General features: G+C 41.2%; 1 protein-coding gene across 2 annotated transcripts in view; it reads right to left on the bottom strand.

Moving 5' to 3' along the window:
• Eps15 (epidermal growth factor receptor pathway substrate 15) overlaps nucleotides 1-17,132 on the bottom strand; it is a 102,823-nt gene that overhangs the window by 84,984 nt on the left and 707 nt on the right. The window lies entirely within an intron of this gene.

Below are 17,132 nucleotides of genomic sequence, written 5' to 3'. Positions count from 1 at the left end.
TAGTATGTTTATCCTATACTGTATGGCTAATATCCACCTATGAGTGAGTATATGTGTGTCTTTCTGCTTCTAGGATACCTCAATCAGGATGATCTTTTCTAGTTCCCACTATTTGCCTGCAAATTTCATGATTTCCTTGTTTTTAATTGCTGAGTAGTATTTCATTGTATAAATGTACCACAATTTCTGTATCCATTCCTCCAGTGAGGGACCTCTGGGTTGTTTCCAGGTTCTGGCTATTACGAATAAAGTTGCTACGAACATGGTTGAGCAAATGTCCTTGTACCCTTGAGCATCTTTTGGGTATATGCCTAGCAGTGGTATAGCTGGATCTTGAGGAAGCACTATTCCTAATTGTCTGAGAAAGCACCAGATTGATTTCCAAAGTGGTTGTAACAAGTTTACATTCCCACTAGCAATGAAGCAGGGTTCCACCTTCTCCATATCCTCTTCAGCATGTGTTGTCACTTGAGTTTTGATTTTAGCCACTCTGATAGGTGTAAGGTGAAATCTCAGAGTCGTTTTGATTTGCACTTCCCTGATGGCTAAGGATGTTGCTCACTCCTCACTCAGAAAGGAAAACGGGATGGACATCAGAAGAGGGAGAAAACAGGAAACAGGACAGGAGCCTACCACAGAGGGCCTCTGAAAAACTTTACCAGCAAGGTATCTGAGCAGATGCTGAGACTCATAGCCAAACTCTGGACAGAGTGCAGGGAATCTTATGAAAGAAGGGAGAGATAGAAAGACCTGGAGAGGACAAGAACTCCACAAGGAGAGCAACAGAACAAAAAAATCTGGGCCCAGGGGTCTTTTCTGAGAATGATACTCCAACCAAGTACCATGCATGGCGATAACCTAGAACCTTTGCACAGATGTAGTCCATGGCAGATCAGGCTCCAAGTGCAGCCCAGGATGGCCTTTGTACACCTTCACTGTATACTAACTCCTAGGCATGGTATATGCTTGTTGGAGGCAGGTACACCTGTGTTTTCAAGTGCAGAGTTCAGTGCCTTGAGATCTGGTTACCACTCTGGGCACTGTTATGAATATTGATCTACCTCCTGTACTCACGTGATGATAGGAAATGTTCCCCAATTGTCCCTAGTTGGCTGATTAAAAGGCCTACACATGGGCAGGGCAGAAGTGAGGGGTGGAGCTAAGACTGGTGAGTTTTGGGAAGAGAAGGATCACAGGCAAGGAGACAAGTACCACAGAAGGAAGGAGGCAGGGGCCACAAAGGGTTAGCATGGAGAGGAGCATGTGGCCAGACCAGCATGGGTGGAAAAGCAGCCTAGATGAAGAACATTAGCAAGTGTTTTGGGATTATGGATGGGAAGTAGCCCAGATAGGAATTATTAGAGCAGATGGTGTGGGATGGTAAAGGTAAATGAGATGTAGATGAGAGGTAAAGGAAGCTTAAGAAGAAATATCTGCCTTGTCCCGGGTGAAAGAAGGTTATTCTACAATCTATCAGGTGTCTGTGCCTTTAACGATTATAACAGCATGTTAGGTAATACTGCCGTGTTAATTATAGCACTAATAAACTTTATTAGACCTACTTCTATATTATCAACAACATATGCTAGTAGGGCTTAAGTATTTTAACAACTTAAATAACTCATTTGAAAGATGTTGTCAATTCCATTTTGCTGTCCAGATTCTTTATAGATTGAGCAGAATATCTTCCTTTCAAGGAAAACCAGCAGAGACGACGAGATGGCTCATCAGGCAAAGAAACTTGCTGCCAAGCCTGACGCCCTGAGCTTGATCCCCAGGATTCACATGGAGGAAGAGAGCTGACTTCCACAAGTTGTCCTCTGACCCCCACATATAAGCCAGTATGTGCCCCCATCAATATATAAATTATTTTAAAATTTGTAAAAAGAAAACCAGCTAGAGACTCATTTAAAAATATATCCTCAGACACAAGAAACATGGATAACTTCTTCCTTAACTTCTTGTAAAATAGAAGAATTTGCCAGTGGTGCTCTTCGCCATTTGTGGAGAATGCAGCGAGAGAAGCAGAGGATGCCTGACACACTCAAGGCACCTGCCTCCCAGCTAGCTAGCTCAGTGGAAAACAGCTTAAGAACAAATCAACAGTCTAAGAAGTCATATGAAAGCATGGCAGTTTATTCTTTGTATGGTTGTGATTACCTGTTCTGCTGTTGGGTACCCTTTTTTAAGATTTATTTATTTATTATATACACAATGTTCTGTCTGCATGTACACCTGCTTGCCAGAAAATGGTATCCAATCTCACTATAGATGGCTGTGAGCCACCATGTGGTTGCTGGGAATTGAACTCAGGACCTCTGGAAGAGCAGCCACTGCTCTTAACCTCTGAGCTAGCTCTCCAGCCCTGGGTACCCTTTTTTAATTACCGAATACAAGCAGGCCCTTTAGGAGCAATGAGTTAAAAAAAGAAAAAATGGTGTTAGCACAGAACTAAGCACTTCATTTTCATTTCTCCAGAAAGCGGATAAGCAGATAACTTGCAGGAAACCTTCAAGGATTCTTACTATGAAAATTTCAGTGTCACAGCTAATGAACTAGCTGAAAATGTCAACATTCACTGATGCTTTTATATGTAACAGTCGAAATTTTATGGATGAAGCTAATATTGAATACGGGGAAGTACTTCAACATGGCAATATAAAGGGCTATCAGATTTTAGTAGCTAGAATCTTTATAAAAATAAAAATTTTAAAAATGTTAAAGCTGCCTTATAAATCTAGCCTAAGTGTCTTAGTGGTAAATCTTTTTAAAACTAAGTCCTCCAAAAGTTGGCTGTGTACCGTACAAAATCAGCTGAAATCCTTAATCAAGGATTAAAGTTCAGTGAAAAGAACCCCGAGACTCTCTAAGAAAAAAAAAGTTTCTCAAAAATAAATAAATAAATAAATAAATAAATTCTGAGCTCCAAACTGTACCTTATTCATCATTACAATACAGATTCACTAGTTAGTGTAAAAACCTCTAAGAAGATGGAGTTTACTAAGGTGATTAAAGTACTCCCTTCACTAAAGTGGCACAGCTAAGTGAGAACGGAAAAGGACATCCACACTGTCAAAGCACTCATTAAGCAAGAATGTTTATGTACCTCAATAAAACCAGCTCTTGTCATTGTTGCTAGACTATAAATGTTTAAACACACACACACACACCATGAACACAGTGAAAATATCTGAAATGACTAAAGTGATCTCAGATTAGTTCTGCAAAATAGGATTATGAATATTTTTTTTTTTACATTCTCAATTTTTTACATTCTTATACTCTCTGAAGATCCCTTAGGACAGAATACTTATACAGTGAGAATGAAACTAGCTTTCGATTAGGAAAAATAAAAATATATCTAAAACTGTAGTTGTACAAAATTGCACATGAACCTTTTAGCAATGAAATGAAATTTCTAAAGGAAAACTTTTAAATCACAGTTGTCAACATAAAAAAATCTACTTCTATTGTAAATTAAAAGCATTATTCTTTATCAATTGTGATAAATATTCAAAAATATAAGAGAAATTTCTTTTAAAGGGTAAATTGCAAGTCAGGCGTAGAGGCAGATAGATCTCTGAGTTTGGGGCCAGTTTGGTCTACAGAGGGAGTTCCAGGTCAGCCAGGACTACATAGATAAACCGTCTTTAAAAAAAGGAAAAGGAAATTGCTACTTATCACTACACAGTCTTTCTGCAGGTGCATGAGTGTGAGGCTGTGACATGGACATGCATGGTTTTCCCCAAAGACTGGCACATCATGTCAGTTGTTGACGGAGAATATAGATAAAAGCAAAAAAATAAATGGCATCCAGACCACAAGAGGTCACACTGTCCCTTGTCACAGTAGTAAATTCACAGTAGCAAAGTGGTACAGAACCCAAAGAATCCATTAAAACAAATAAAGTTACCAAGGTTATAAGACATAAAAATCAATATATAGAAGTGATTATATTTTATGTACTTGAAGTGAATTTGAAAATAAACTTAAGAAATCAATTCCATTCACACTCACATAAAAAAGAATAGCATATTTAGTAGTAAATTTAACAACTATAAAACACAGCCTCTGAAAAACTAGTAAGACATTGTTGAGCAAAAAAATTATAACATATTAATGAGAAAACACCCTGTGTTCCTGGAATAGGAGTACAAACACTGTGAAGATGACAAAACTCTTCAAATTCATCTACACATTCAATGCAATTCCCAGGAGAAGCCCCACCAATGTTTTGTAGAAACTAACAAATTAATTCTATCTAAAGATCATACCAAATTTCAATAAATTAAGACTAGCCAAAATATTCTGGAATAAGAAAAAGCAGTTAGATATCTAACATATCTCAAGTTTAAAATTCACTATAAAACAATTACTCACAGTTGGATGTGGTGGCGCACGCCTTTAATCCCAGCGCTCGGGAGGCAGAGGCAGGTGAGTCCAGCCTGTCTACAGAGTGAGTTCCAGGACAGAGCTACACAGTAAGAACTCTCTTTAAAAAAAAAAAAGTTTTCATTGGAGATAAGTCTTTATAATCTTGGATCTGGTACAGGATTCTTAAACTTCAAAAGTACAAGCAGAAAAGAAATAGTGGCACATACCTGTAATGCTACCTAGCCCTTAGCAGCTGAAGGCAGGAGGATCAGAGGATCAGGAGTTCAAGGTCATCCTCAGCTATAAAGTAAGTTCAAGATCAGCCTGAGCTACATGAGGCTTTCTCTCTAAAAAAGAAAATAAAGTAACTAATGTCCCCATTTGGGATGCTGAGGCAGGAAGATCATGATTTTGACGTTTTTATTCCCAATCTCAAACAACTCTCCAATTTTATTTTTTTAGACCACCTCGAAACAATAAAGTTTGTGACGTTTTTATTATAGGGATTTTTGGGAGGAAGGCCTACAAGAAAAGAAGTCTTGACTGTCTTAGTCCCTGAATACTACTACCAAAATTCATGTGTTAAGGGAAAAATTAGTCATGAAAAGCAGTCGGGATATAAAAGAGAAAACTTGTCAAGCAGACAGACAAACCAGGCCATTTCCAGCAAGTATGGCTCAAAGCAGAGTCAACAGAACCAGTTTTAAGCTGTTCTAAAGTAGCAGATGGTCCAGAATCCACCCACAAGGCCATGCGTAAAGTATGCCGAAGAAGGGAAAAAGAACAGAATGTAGAGGACAGATAAGAACAAAAACAACATGGAGTACAGAGAAGATCCTCACCCTCACATTTAATGCCAATTTCCAATGATAATTAACCTTTAACCAACTGTAAATGCCCTTTGTAACCTAAATAAATATCCTGATTTTACATCCTCTAGGCAGACTGGACATGGTGGTGTCTACACTCAGGAAGCGAGGATAAGAGAGTCAAGATGTCAAGTCAGGCCTAGTCTCTAATAGCCGAAAAACTGTGCACATGCCAACCTTTGTGCTACTTCTCCATGCTTCAATTTTCTTTCATGAGTAAAGTAGTCAGGTATGGTGACACACAGCTGTAATCCCAGTACCTTCAAGTCAGACACAGGAGGGTTGGGCATTCAAGGTCATTCTCAGCTGCAAGGCAGGCAGGCAGGCAGGCAGGCAGAGACTCACTCTGTAAGTTCTGTTCCTCTAGAGCATTGATTCTCAACCTCCCTAAGGCTGCGACCCTCTAACACAGTTCATGCTGTTGTGACGCCAACCATAACATTATTCCATTGCTGCTTCAGAACTGTACTTTTGCTACTGTTGCGAACCGTAATGTAAATGTCAGATACGCGACCTCCACCATGGGGTTGTAGCCCACAGGCTAAGAAGCACTGCTGGGAACCCTGATAATACATTTATGTTACACCCTTCATTCATCAGTTCATGAAGTACCCACAACATGCCTGGACGACCCACATAAACAACTGCGCCAGAGGACAAGCAGTGTGTCCAAGATCACAGAGCTGCCCACAAGCAGAGTAGAGATAGTGTTAGCAACACTCTACATTATTCTGCTTCTGCTTCTGAGTGTAACGGCACACACCTTTGACCTCAGCACTTAGGAGGCAGGGTGGGCAGATCTCTGTGAGTTCAAGGCTGCCCACTCTACTCAGCTGCGGTCTCAAAAGAACGGAAACAAAAATATCTACATTTGGGGCAGGAGAGATGGCTCAGCAGTTAAGAGCACTTGTTGCTCTTATAGGGGACCCAGATTCAGTTGCCAACACACACACACACAGTGGTTCACAACCATCTACAACTTCAGTTCTAGGGATCTGATGCTCTCATCTGACCTCCATGGGCACAGGATACAGATACATAGCGCACATATGTGCATGCAGGCACAAAAACTATCAGGCACATAAAATAACTGTTCTTTAAATACAGTTGGAGCTGGAGATAAAGTTCAATGGGACAAGACTTACCTAGCACACATAAGACTTTGGAGTCAATATCCAGCAATGAAGGGGGAAAAAAATCTATCTGGTAAAAGCCCTGAGAAAAAAGGCTGTAAATTTTTTTTTTCCTTCCTGGTTTTTCAAGACAGGGTTTCTCCTTGTATCCCTGGCTGTCCTGGAACTCTCTTTCTCTGTAGACTAGGCTGGCCTTGAACTCATAGAAATCCACCTGTCTCTGCCTCCCAACTGCTGGGATCAAAGGCGTGTACCACCACTGCCTGGTAAAAGGCTCTAAATTTTAAACACACAGAACTTAAACAGTTTTTTAATAATAATAAAATAAAAATAATACCTTCAACCTTACCCATAAATTAAAGAAATGACAAACTGAAATGGTGAAATCTAATTTTTATGTCAAACTGACACTGATCAAAAAGTGTAATACAGACATACTATATTGACAAAGCTATGGAAGAAACAGCATTCTCAAACAGTGTTATCAATATATAGCATAAATATACCCTTTGAGTGGCTGGAGAGATGGCTCAATGTTAAGAGCACTTGGCACCCACACAGCAGCTCACAACTGTTCATAAATCCAGTTCCAGGGGATCTGATGCCCCCTTCTGACCTCCACAGAAACTAGACATATTATATATAACATATATAATAAATCTAAAAAACTTGTAGCCATTTGACCTAATAATTACAACAACCAAAAACTAAAGCCATGTAGCTCCAGACACAAGAACATGTAGACTGTGCTGTGGTGCTAACAACAGAGCACTAAACAACACAAGTGTCTGTCATTGGGCTGGCCACACTAAGTGAACTGGGAATATTCACACACAGCACTACCCTGAAATGTTTTAAAAAGTGAGAGCATCAATATGCACTAACACAGAACTTCCTATATCAGATGAACTAAAATTAATAAAGTTGTAAAAGAACAGCTTATCAAAACAGTTTTAAAAAATACAGTGAAAGAGAGAAAGATCATTATAAAAAACAGACAAGAAAAAAAAAACAGCAAAAGTAGCTGCCTCTGGGAAAAGGACTAAGGGCCAGAGCAGGCAGTAAAGTAGTCTTGACTGTATTTTTTCAGAATCTAGTCACGTTCTCTTTCATTTCTGCTGAGAAAGCTTGCATCCCACAGTACAAGCCTCCATGCCCTCCAATTTGACGGAATGACAACAACGACCTGGTTCGCTGGTTACTGTAAAGATCAAATAGCAAACATGAAATATCATAAATTACAAATTACTCTCAATTCTCCAAAATAATATTATCATCATTCCTCTGGTCAATTTCTCTACACACAAAGATTAGACTATTTAAGATTAAACCCGCCAGATGTCAGAGTACACATGCCTAGTATGTGCAAGGCGCTGACTAGATTCTTAGAAACACAAACACTACTGAGTAAACAAAACTAGCTTAGTTTAACCAACAAGGTTTAAAGGAATGTAAAGGGCGGAGTGTGGGTCAGTATTGGCGCCCTCGTCCAGCATGCACAAGGTCCTGGGCTGAACCTACAGCATTTAAAAAGAAACTTAATTTTGTATTAAGGGTAGCAGGAATGTGACTCAGTAGGCGGTGAGTTCATTATGGTACAAAACAGCTGTGGTAGCACAAGGCCCCCAAACTGAGAGGTGGAGGCAGGAGGATCAGACATTCAAGGTCATCCTCAGCTATAGAACAAGTTCTAGGCCAACATGGGATAAATAAGGCTCTGCAGGAGGATGAGGAGAGACAGAAAAGAAATCTAAGTGTGGGTGTAATCTTAAAATACAGTTTTACATTGTGATTGATGTCAGTTTCAGTAAATTTTCAGAAGCAGCATATAAAAGTGCTAGATCAGTTGCTAAGAGGAGTACAGGCTCACTATTAAAAGTGAGGTAATTAAAAGCTATAATTAACGATATTAAAAATTCTTAAGTGTTTTCTCTTCCAGTCTTTTTCCTGTACATGTTTAACTGAGATCCTTTCTGAATTCAATTTTCCACTTATGCATTCAAATTATAAAATTATTCAGACTACTTAAAGCCCCTAATAATTACAATAACTTTTTAATTTTAAAAAATTATTTTAATTTCAGCACTCAGGGAAGCAGGGGCAGGCAGATTGCTATGAGTTCGAGGCCAGACTGGTCTACAAAGCTAGACCAAGACAGCCAAGGCTACACAGAGAGACAGCGTCTCAAGATACAAAACACAGACTATGTCAGCACAGGTGCGACTGGCACAAATGTGAAAGTCAGAGCACATTTGCAGAAGTCGGTTCTCTCCTTCCATCATGTGGCCCTGGAAACCAAACTCAAGATTATCAGGCTTGGCAGCACACGCCTTTACTACACTCAACCTCCCCAGGGGTTCCTAAAGATAATGTGTAGTGAGAATTCAAATGCTTTAAAATGAAATTCCATCATATGGGTTGCTCTAGTATTTCCTTTTATTAATTTATACCAATTCTCAAAAAATTAGGATCTCTGGGAGGCTACTTTTCTGCTTTTGTTTCTAGAGTTACAATTTTATTAAACACAAAACTCACAAAGAAGTTTTTATATCTCTTTGGAATGCAAGTAAAATGCCCTAATGCACATTTAAAATGAGGCAAGTAGGGACAGTATATGAGCCTGTTACTAACATTAGCTTGTAAACAACTGAAAATAAAGGAATGAACTCTTAATTATTCCTGGGAGAGTACTGAACAACCCAACTGTTCCTAATTAATTTTAACTAAAGCAATCCTTCCCAAGTGCTGAACATTCCGAACCAATTTTTTTCATTCCAAACCATTTTAAGAATGAGTAGATGCCTCTCAAGTAAGCGGAGATTTCCCGAGTATATTAGTTATACTTAATATAAATAGTTTAATAGGCAAAAAGAAAAACATCATTAGTGTGCCTTTCCAATAATAGAAACTTAAATCTGTCATGTTAAGTAAAATCTTCCTTCTGATTGTGAAAACAGGTTGTATTTTTCAAACACTGCCCTGTAATTATTATCGTAATTGTTAAATTGAAGCAATAAATTGATGTTTATTAGCACATGTAGTGATTCTTGCCAGCATAACATTGTTTTTTTTTAATGAAATTAAAAATAAACATCAAAATGACACATACATAGAATGCATAATACATAGAAGACCTAATACAGGAACTCCAAGACCACCATGGAGTACAAAGAGAAACTAAATCAATCAATCAATCATGGGAGACTAACTCTAAATAAATAAATCCCAGAAACTGAAGTTATGAGAGACTTTCCCCTCTGATTTCTAAAATTTCTATAACAAAATTATATCATTTTTAAAATTAAAAACTACCAAACTACATGTCCCATCATTCTAAATGCTGAAGCAGGAAGACAGCAAATTCAAGCCTGTCTAGAAAACACACAGACATCCTGTCTTCAATAAACAAAGCATTTCTATACTACTTAATGCACTGGGGCTGTGGGGTTTGATTTGGAATTTTGTTGTTTGTGATTTGAGTTTTGGTTTAAGGCAGGGTTTTTCACATAACCCAGACTCACTATGAACTTTCTATACAAACCAAGAATGACCCTGAATCTTCATCATCCTTCCACCACCACACTCAGGACTTTGAGTTAACAGCTGTACCCAACACGCTCGGTCTTCGTTTTGTTTCTTTTCTTTCTTTTTTAAAGAGGGTCTCACTATGCTTCTAAGACTGGCCTAGAATTCACTCTGCAGCCAAGGCTACAGGTCTCCAGTCTCAGCCTGCAAGAGTACTTATTGTTTTTAGGTCATTCCATAGCTTCTTGGTTTGTTTGTGTGTTTTTCAAGTCACAAATTACAAGTCCTTCGAGGTTAAAGTGCTTGTTGCAAGCCTGAGGGCCTGAATTTGCTCCCTTGAGCCACACAGTAGGTTCCCAAAATTAGTAGCAATTCCCCAAAATTGAGATATACAAGTATCAAGCTTGAACACACAGGGAAAAAAAAATTTTTAAAGTTATTATAAAAAATAAATCCTGGCTGGGCATGGAAACACACACCTCTAGTACCCAAGAGACAGGAGGAGGCCATCGAAGTTTGGAGGCCATCCTGTTCTACATGGTAAGCTCAGGGCCAGCCAGTACTTCACAGTGAGAACCTGTCAAACAGGTTTGTACACAAAAAAAAAAAAAAAAAACAACAACAACAAAAACTGGAGCATGCGTTTAGATCAGCCGTAGAACACTGGACCCAATATGCACACACAAATCCCTACGCACCCCTAAAACAAAACTAAACAAAACCTTTAAATACCAAAATAAGAAAACTTTAATTCAAGCTGAAGTGCTAAGTATTTAAGATATTCATCACACCGCATGTTGATAAAACGGAAAGCTCATAACGAAGTGTACTAAGACACCAACAACTTGTCAAGGTGCCAACAAAAGCACTGAAGATCTGGGGACCAAAGCTTCCTTCCTCAAGAGACTTACTACCAGGCTGGGCATCTTTACTCTCAACCCCCGGGAGGCAGAAACAGACAGATCTCTGGGAGTCTGAGGCCAGCCCAGTACACAAAGCAAGTTCAGACCAGCAAGAGCTATGTCGTGAGATCCTGTCTCAGAAGAGAGGAAGGACACTTACTACCCAACTAAAACAACAAGCACATATGAAAACAAAGTCTTAAAAAGACATGCATCTGACATGTTATGTATTAGTACACAAAAAAGGACAATGAAACAGCTTTTAGTTTCATGCATCATCTCAGTCAGGAATTGTGCAGTGCGCCTGTTACTTCAGCATCTGGAAGGCTGAGGCAATGAAGATGGAGAACACAAGGCCAATCATGGTACAGAGTTCCAGTGAGTGGCAAACTAACAACACCCTCACCCACTCACCCACAACAAACACTTAGATCTGGCATTTCCTGCCTTACACGTATTACCTCTCCCATTTGTAAAATGAATTAACTGAAGTACTACTTCTGTCAAACAGTAAAAAACACAAGGAGCTAGTTATGAGTAGTATTAGATTTTTTTTTTTTTTTTTTTTTGAGACAGCATCTTTTGTGTATCCTTGGCTAGTCTATCCTGAAACTGTGTAGACCAGGCTGGCCCCAAACTCAAGAGTTCTGCCTGCCTCTGCCTCCAGGGTGCTGGGATTAAAGACAGACAAAAGTTTAAAAAGTAGTGCTGGCTAGTTTAATGTCAACCTGACACAAGCTACAGTCACCTGGGCAGGGGGACCTAAAATGAGAACGCCTCCCTCCCTAAGACTGGACTGCAGGCAAGCTTGTAAGGGGGCTGGTCCACTACGGGGGGGGTCACTCTTGGTCTGGTGGTCCTGGGTTCTTAGAAAGCAGGCAGAGCAAGCCAGTGAGCAGCACTCCTCCACAGCCTCTGCAGCTGCTGCCTCCAGGGTCCTGCCCTGTTTGAGTTCCTCTCCTGCCTTCCTCACTATGCGGAAGCGTAGGTCAAAGAAACACCTTCCTTTAAGTCGCTTTAAGTCATGGCGTTTCATCATAGCAATAGTAAACGTAAGTAAGACAAGAAATTACTAGGCTAGGCATGGCACACACCTTTATTCCCAACATTTGGGAGGCTGAAGCAGACTGACTTCTGCTGAGCCCAGGCAGGCCAAGGCTGCACAGTGCAAGTTAATGAGGAAGCAGCCAGTGGTTGCCTAGCATTTGCAAGGCTCTGGGTTTGAAGCAAAGTACTCAAAAACAAAAAGAAAGAAAAAAAGTGCTCAAAAACAAAAAAGAAAAAAATATTACTTGTCTTTTCTATAATCTACCTAAAAAGCAAAATCCAAGCTTTCTCATTCAAGTTTTTCCTTTTATTTTTCCTAAAAATTTTAAAAATTTCAGCCAGGTGGTGGTGACCCAGGCCTTCCCAGCACTCAGGAGGCAGAGGCAGGGGGATCTCCAAGTTTTCGGCCAGCCTGGCCTACACAGTGAATTTCAGGAGGGATACAAAGAAAAACCCTCTTTAAAAAAATAAAATTTCATATATGTACTGAGTTTGTATCCCCACCTTTCTTCCCTCCAGTCCCTCCCCTTACACTTGTGGTCTCTCTTTCTTTTATTATGACTGACACACACACACACACACAAAATGAATAAATACGTAAATACAACCTGTTGAGTTCATTTAGTCTGGCACGTGAGTATGGTTTGGGGCGGTGGTATTACATAAGCAGTGAGGGCGCTCATCCCTGGGAGGCTCTAATTCTCTCTGCACTCAGTAACTGCCTCCAGCTCTGCCCCAGGAGGGGGCTTGTGGTTCTGTTCAGATAGAAGTTCTCTGTAACCCAGGCAGACTTGCAATTTACTTTGTTGCCATTCTGGCCTCAAATTCATTGTATTTAATTTCCGTCTCAGATTCTCACATGCTGGGATTAGCCTACTGTCACAGAAGATTCAAATTTTACTTATCAGCAAGAGTTGAAATGAGAAACAGTAAGGCTGAGCAGCGCTGAGCAGGGTGAGAAAACCAGCACATCATCAGTTTATAAAACGTCAGAGCTGGAAAACATTTAATAACGTTCAAACTCCCCTATTAAAATTGAAGTTCCTCATTTTTGTCTTTTAAGCTTATTTTGTTTGTTAGTATATTGCAACTGACTAGATTAATTCTTGACTGACAATAAATGCTCAATCATATTTGCTGGATAATATTTTTTAAGATTCATTTATTTTTATTTTATGTGTTTAGGTGTTTTGCCTACAAGTGTATCTGCACCTGGGGAAGCCAGGGACAGGGTTGGAGTCCCTGGAACTGGATTTGCAGATGACTGTTGGCTACCAAACAGGTGTTGGGAATTGAACCAGGTTCTCTCAGAACAGTCAATGCTTTTAACGACTGTGGATCAATTTTTAAGGAGAAGAAAGCAGAGACCTAGGAATTTTACTCAATTCCGTACCTACTGGCAAAGCTGAAAATGCACTCATAATCTAGTATGCTATCATCTCTAGAAGGTATAAGTTAATTTCCATCTTTGGATAAATAAAGAGAGTACTGTTTGGCAGGCATTCAAAAAGGAAGGGAGCATAAACTGAAACATTTTTCACATTCTTCTCCAATTTGTTATTTTTGTTTAAGTGATAAAGGCCAAAAAGCTAAAAAGCCAACCCTAATGTAGTGTGTTACATCTAATTTTTTGTTTTGTTTTGATTTGGTTTTTCAAGACAGAGTTTCTCTGTGTAGCCTTGGCTGTCTTAGACTTTGTAAATCTGGCTGGCCTTGAACTCACAGCAATTCACCTGCCTCTGCCTCCCTGAGGGCTAAGATCATAGGCGTGTACCACCATGCCTCATAGTTACATCTAATAATTAAAAACTATTTGCAGAAGCCAGACATAGCAGTGCATGCCTTTAATCCCAGCACCTGGGAGGCTGAGGTAAACTGATTTCTGGTAAGCTGATTTCTGTTGAGTCCAGACCAGTGTGGTCGATATAGGGAGTTCCAAGACAGCTAGGGCTAGGGACCCTATCTCAAAAGCAAACAAAAATTCATTCTCAAGTGCACACACACACACACACTCAACTAAATGAATGAGTGAATGAACAAATGACAAACAAATACGCTATATTAATCATTACTAGAGGTAGAAACTAGCATCTGGTTAATCTCACAGGTGTCTATGTCTCATTATTTGTGATATCGGGTTAAATAACAGCGCTGTGATAATCTCTGAGATACTAATAAATAACAGATAGCCCAACACCTTTCTAAATTTACTACAACAAATGTCAAAGAGCCCTTAACAGTTCTGGCCTAGGCGCAAGAGATAGCGATCACTTTCTTCCAAATAAACAAAGGGAAAGAAATTAACTTTAAGTCCTTTGCTGGAACCAGTGGCATACATCCATACGGCAGCTTCTTGGGAGACTGAGGCAGAAAGATCACTTAAGTCTAAGAACCTGGCCAGAATGGGCAACACAGCCATTCACTTCCTACCCTCCACATGTGTCTGTCTGAAGATTCTCACTTGAGTGCACCTATCTCTAACTGTGTCAGAAGACTAGGAAAGAGAAACTGAAGGCAACATAACTCCATCAGCAATGAATGTAAAGCCAGGCTACACCACTATCTGACTGTTCAAGCACTTAAAAGTGCTTTTAAACAAAAACTGAGGAAATGGCTCAGGAGGTAAAAACGCTATGTAGGCACAAGGAGTGGAATTCAAATCCCCAGCACCCACATAAAAACCCGGCATGGCTGTAACCCCAGCCTTGGAGAGCAGAGACAGGCAGTTCTCAAGAGCACACTGCCTAGCTAGCCAGCAGAACAGAAATGGCCACTCCCACTCCCTGACACCTGTCTCAAATCTGTAAGGCACAAAACGACACAGGAAGACACCTGACATCCTCCTCTGTCTCTACATGCACTCCAACAGGCATATGGACCTGCACACTCACATGCCTGCACCACACAGACACACACACACACACACACACACACACGTTTAAAGGCAGTCTCACTGCATGGCCCCGGCTTAGCTAGTACATGCTATGAGCTCACACTAGTCTTAAACAGGCATTCCACCTGCTCCACACTCACAAATGCTAGGATTAAAGGTATGTACCACAAGGCCCAATTAATTTAGCTTCAAAAAAAAAAAAAAAAAGAAGAAGAAGAGAAGAAAAGAAAAATTAACTATATCAGAGATAGGCATAACTATGAATTTGAGGCCTGACTGGTCTACAGAGTTCCAGGAAGCCAAAACTACACAGTGGGACGGTCTCAAAATGCACACATGTGCACACACACAGATGTTAAAAATCAGGGTCTGGAGAGGGCTCAGCTCAAATGAACAGCACCTGTGGCTCTTGCAGGGGACCTAGGTTCATTTCCCAGTACCCACAAGGTGGTTTAGAACTCTAGTTCCAAGAAATCTGACACCCTCTTCTGGCCTATGTGGGCATCAGCCATGCATGTGGTATACATGCACACAGGCAAAACAGTCATACAATTAAAATCTAAGAACCACAATTTACTAGGTTTTGAAGAAAGAAGACACATTAGTAAATATTTAAAAACTGGTTTTTTTTTTTCCTCTGCCTTTACAATATATCTCACTGCATATCTTGGTATTTCAGTATCAGAATAAACACTGGCTTATTTGAATTATCAATTTAAGTTCAAACATGAGCTACTAAAGGATAATTCCCCTTTTTGATTCAGCATTTACTCTGGATATGTTAGCACCTAAATATATAACCACAAGGACATATGTAAATTATGGACGTGACTACAAGACTGAGCGCCTGAAGCGAATTTCCACAGATGAATGATAGTAACCATTCAGTACGATCCAGGGAGGCACACAACCAAGAAGCAATTCTACAGAAGTCTTCAAGGGAACGAAATCTTTAAGTGGGAGGAAAACTTGCCAGAATTAGTCAACAGAGTCAGAATACAAGAGCCTGCCAACAGAGATCAAGTTTAAGGCTGGTCACCAACTAGACTCAGAAAGTCAACACCCAAAAGTCAATGTTTCCATTTCTCAAATTTGAGTTTCAGAAGGACCCTTCCAAACAGACTCATGACCAAGACTAGACCAGTTAAAGGCCCCATCTTAAAAGTTCCTCCCTGTTATCTGCCAGTCAGACCACAATGACCAACAAGAAATAAATATGGAAGGTGTAAAGTTTATGAGGCTACTCCTGCAGGCTGAAGCTTTACCTGAGGGGTGTGTGCGTATATACATATAATACACACACACAAACACACACACACACACACACACACACACACACACACACACGGTATATATAAAATCAACTTTCGCTGGAGATGTGGCTCAGTTGGTAGAGAAACTGCCTAGCCCCCATGAAGCCCTGGGTTTGATCCCTGGCAATAAACAAAATTACTATGCAGGTACAGTCCACAATCCTAGCACTTGGGAGATGGAGGCAGAAGGATCAAAAGTTCAAGGTCACTCTTGACTACATAGTGAGTCCAAGGCCAACCTGCTTTACATGAGACTCTGTCTCACAATAAGTAAGTATAAAATCTTCATCCTGGTTCCTGGGGAAAATACTCTCTATTCCAGAGTGCTAGGAAAGAAACACCTCAAGACCTCTTTATCATACACAACACAGAGAGAATCTACTGCCCCAGCACGTGCCCTAACTTAGCGGAAAGCCTTAAGTACAGGCAAACCTAGGCCAAGGAGACAAGATGGCAGGGGAGCTGTCTGAGCGCGGGCTGTGAGGCTGAGGTGGGCTCAGGCCGGGGAGTACACGGCCACCAGCTCCGGGGAGGGCACACTTCTGGGCTGTGATGGAGGAAGGGCCTGGCGGGTGTGCGCACCTCATCCTAGTGGATGCGGTGGCGTGACCACGCTCGGTTTTACGGAAACGGAGAACTCGGGCTCCGCAGAGCGAGTGATGTTCAGACGTTCCTGTGCAACTTGGGGACGGGACTCTGAAGGAAGAGAAAACTAAAGGGGAAAAAAAAAAATTAAAGAGGCGAGGCCTCGAGAGCAGCCTTCAGCGGAGATCCTCCCAGGGCACCTGCCGAAGGCTGGCGCCGTTCCCCGCCAGCACGGCGACCGAGCCGAGGGGAAGCTGCCCAGGAGGGGACAGCGCGAGCAGGACCAGCGCCGGGGCACGGTGCGACCTAGGGCTGGCCGAGGAAGTGCGGGGACCTCGGAAGCCGAGCCCCGCTCCTCCCGCGGCCGCACCGGAGCTCACCTGGCCGCCGCCGGGCCCGCGGGACGGACTTCCCGGGCGGGCGGGCGGGCGCGGACCGCACCGGGAGGAGGGCGGCGGCGGGGCGGGAGCCGCGCGGGGCGGAGCCGAGCT

This window comes from Psammomys obesus, unplaced genomic scaffold (assembly GCF_907164565.1).
Source record: "Psammomys obesus unplaced genomic scaffold, mPsaObe1.curated_primary_1811, whole genome shotgun sequence".
Classification (NCBI taxonomy): Eukaryota; Metazoa; Chordata; class Mammalia; order Rodentia; family Muridae; genus Psammomys; species Psammomys obesus.
Note: the sequence above shows the minus strand (reverse complement) of the source record. Positions and strands in the feature narration are given on the sequence as shown.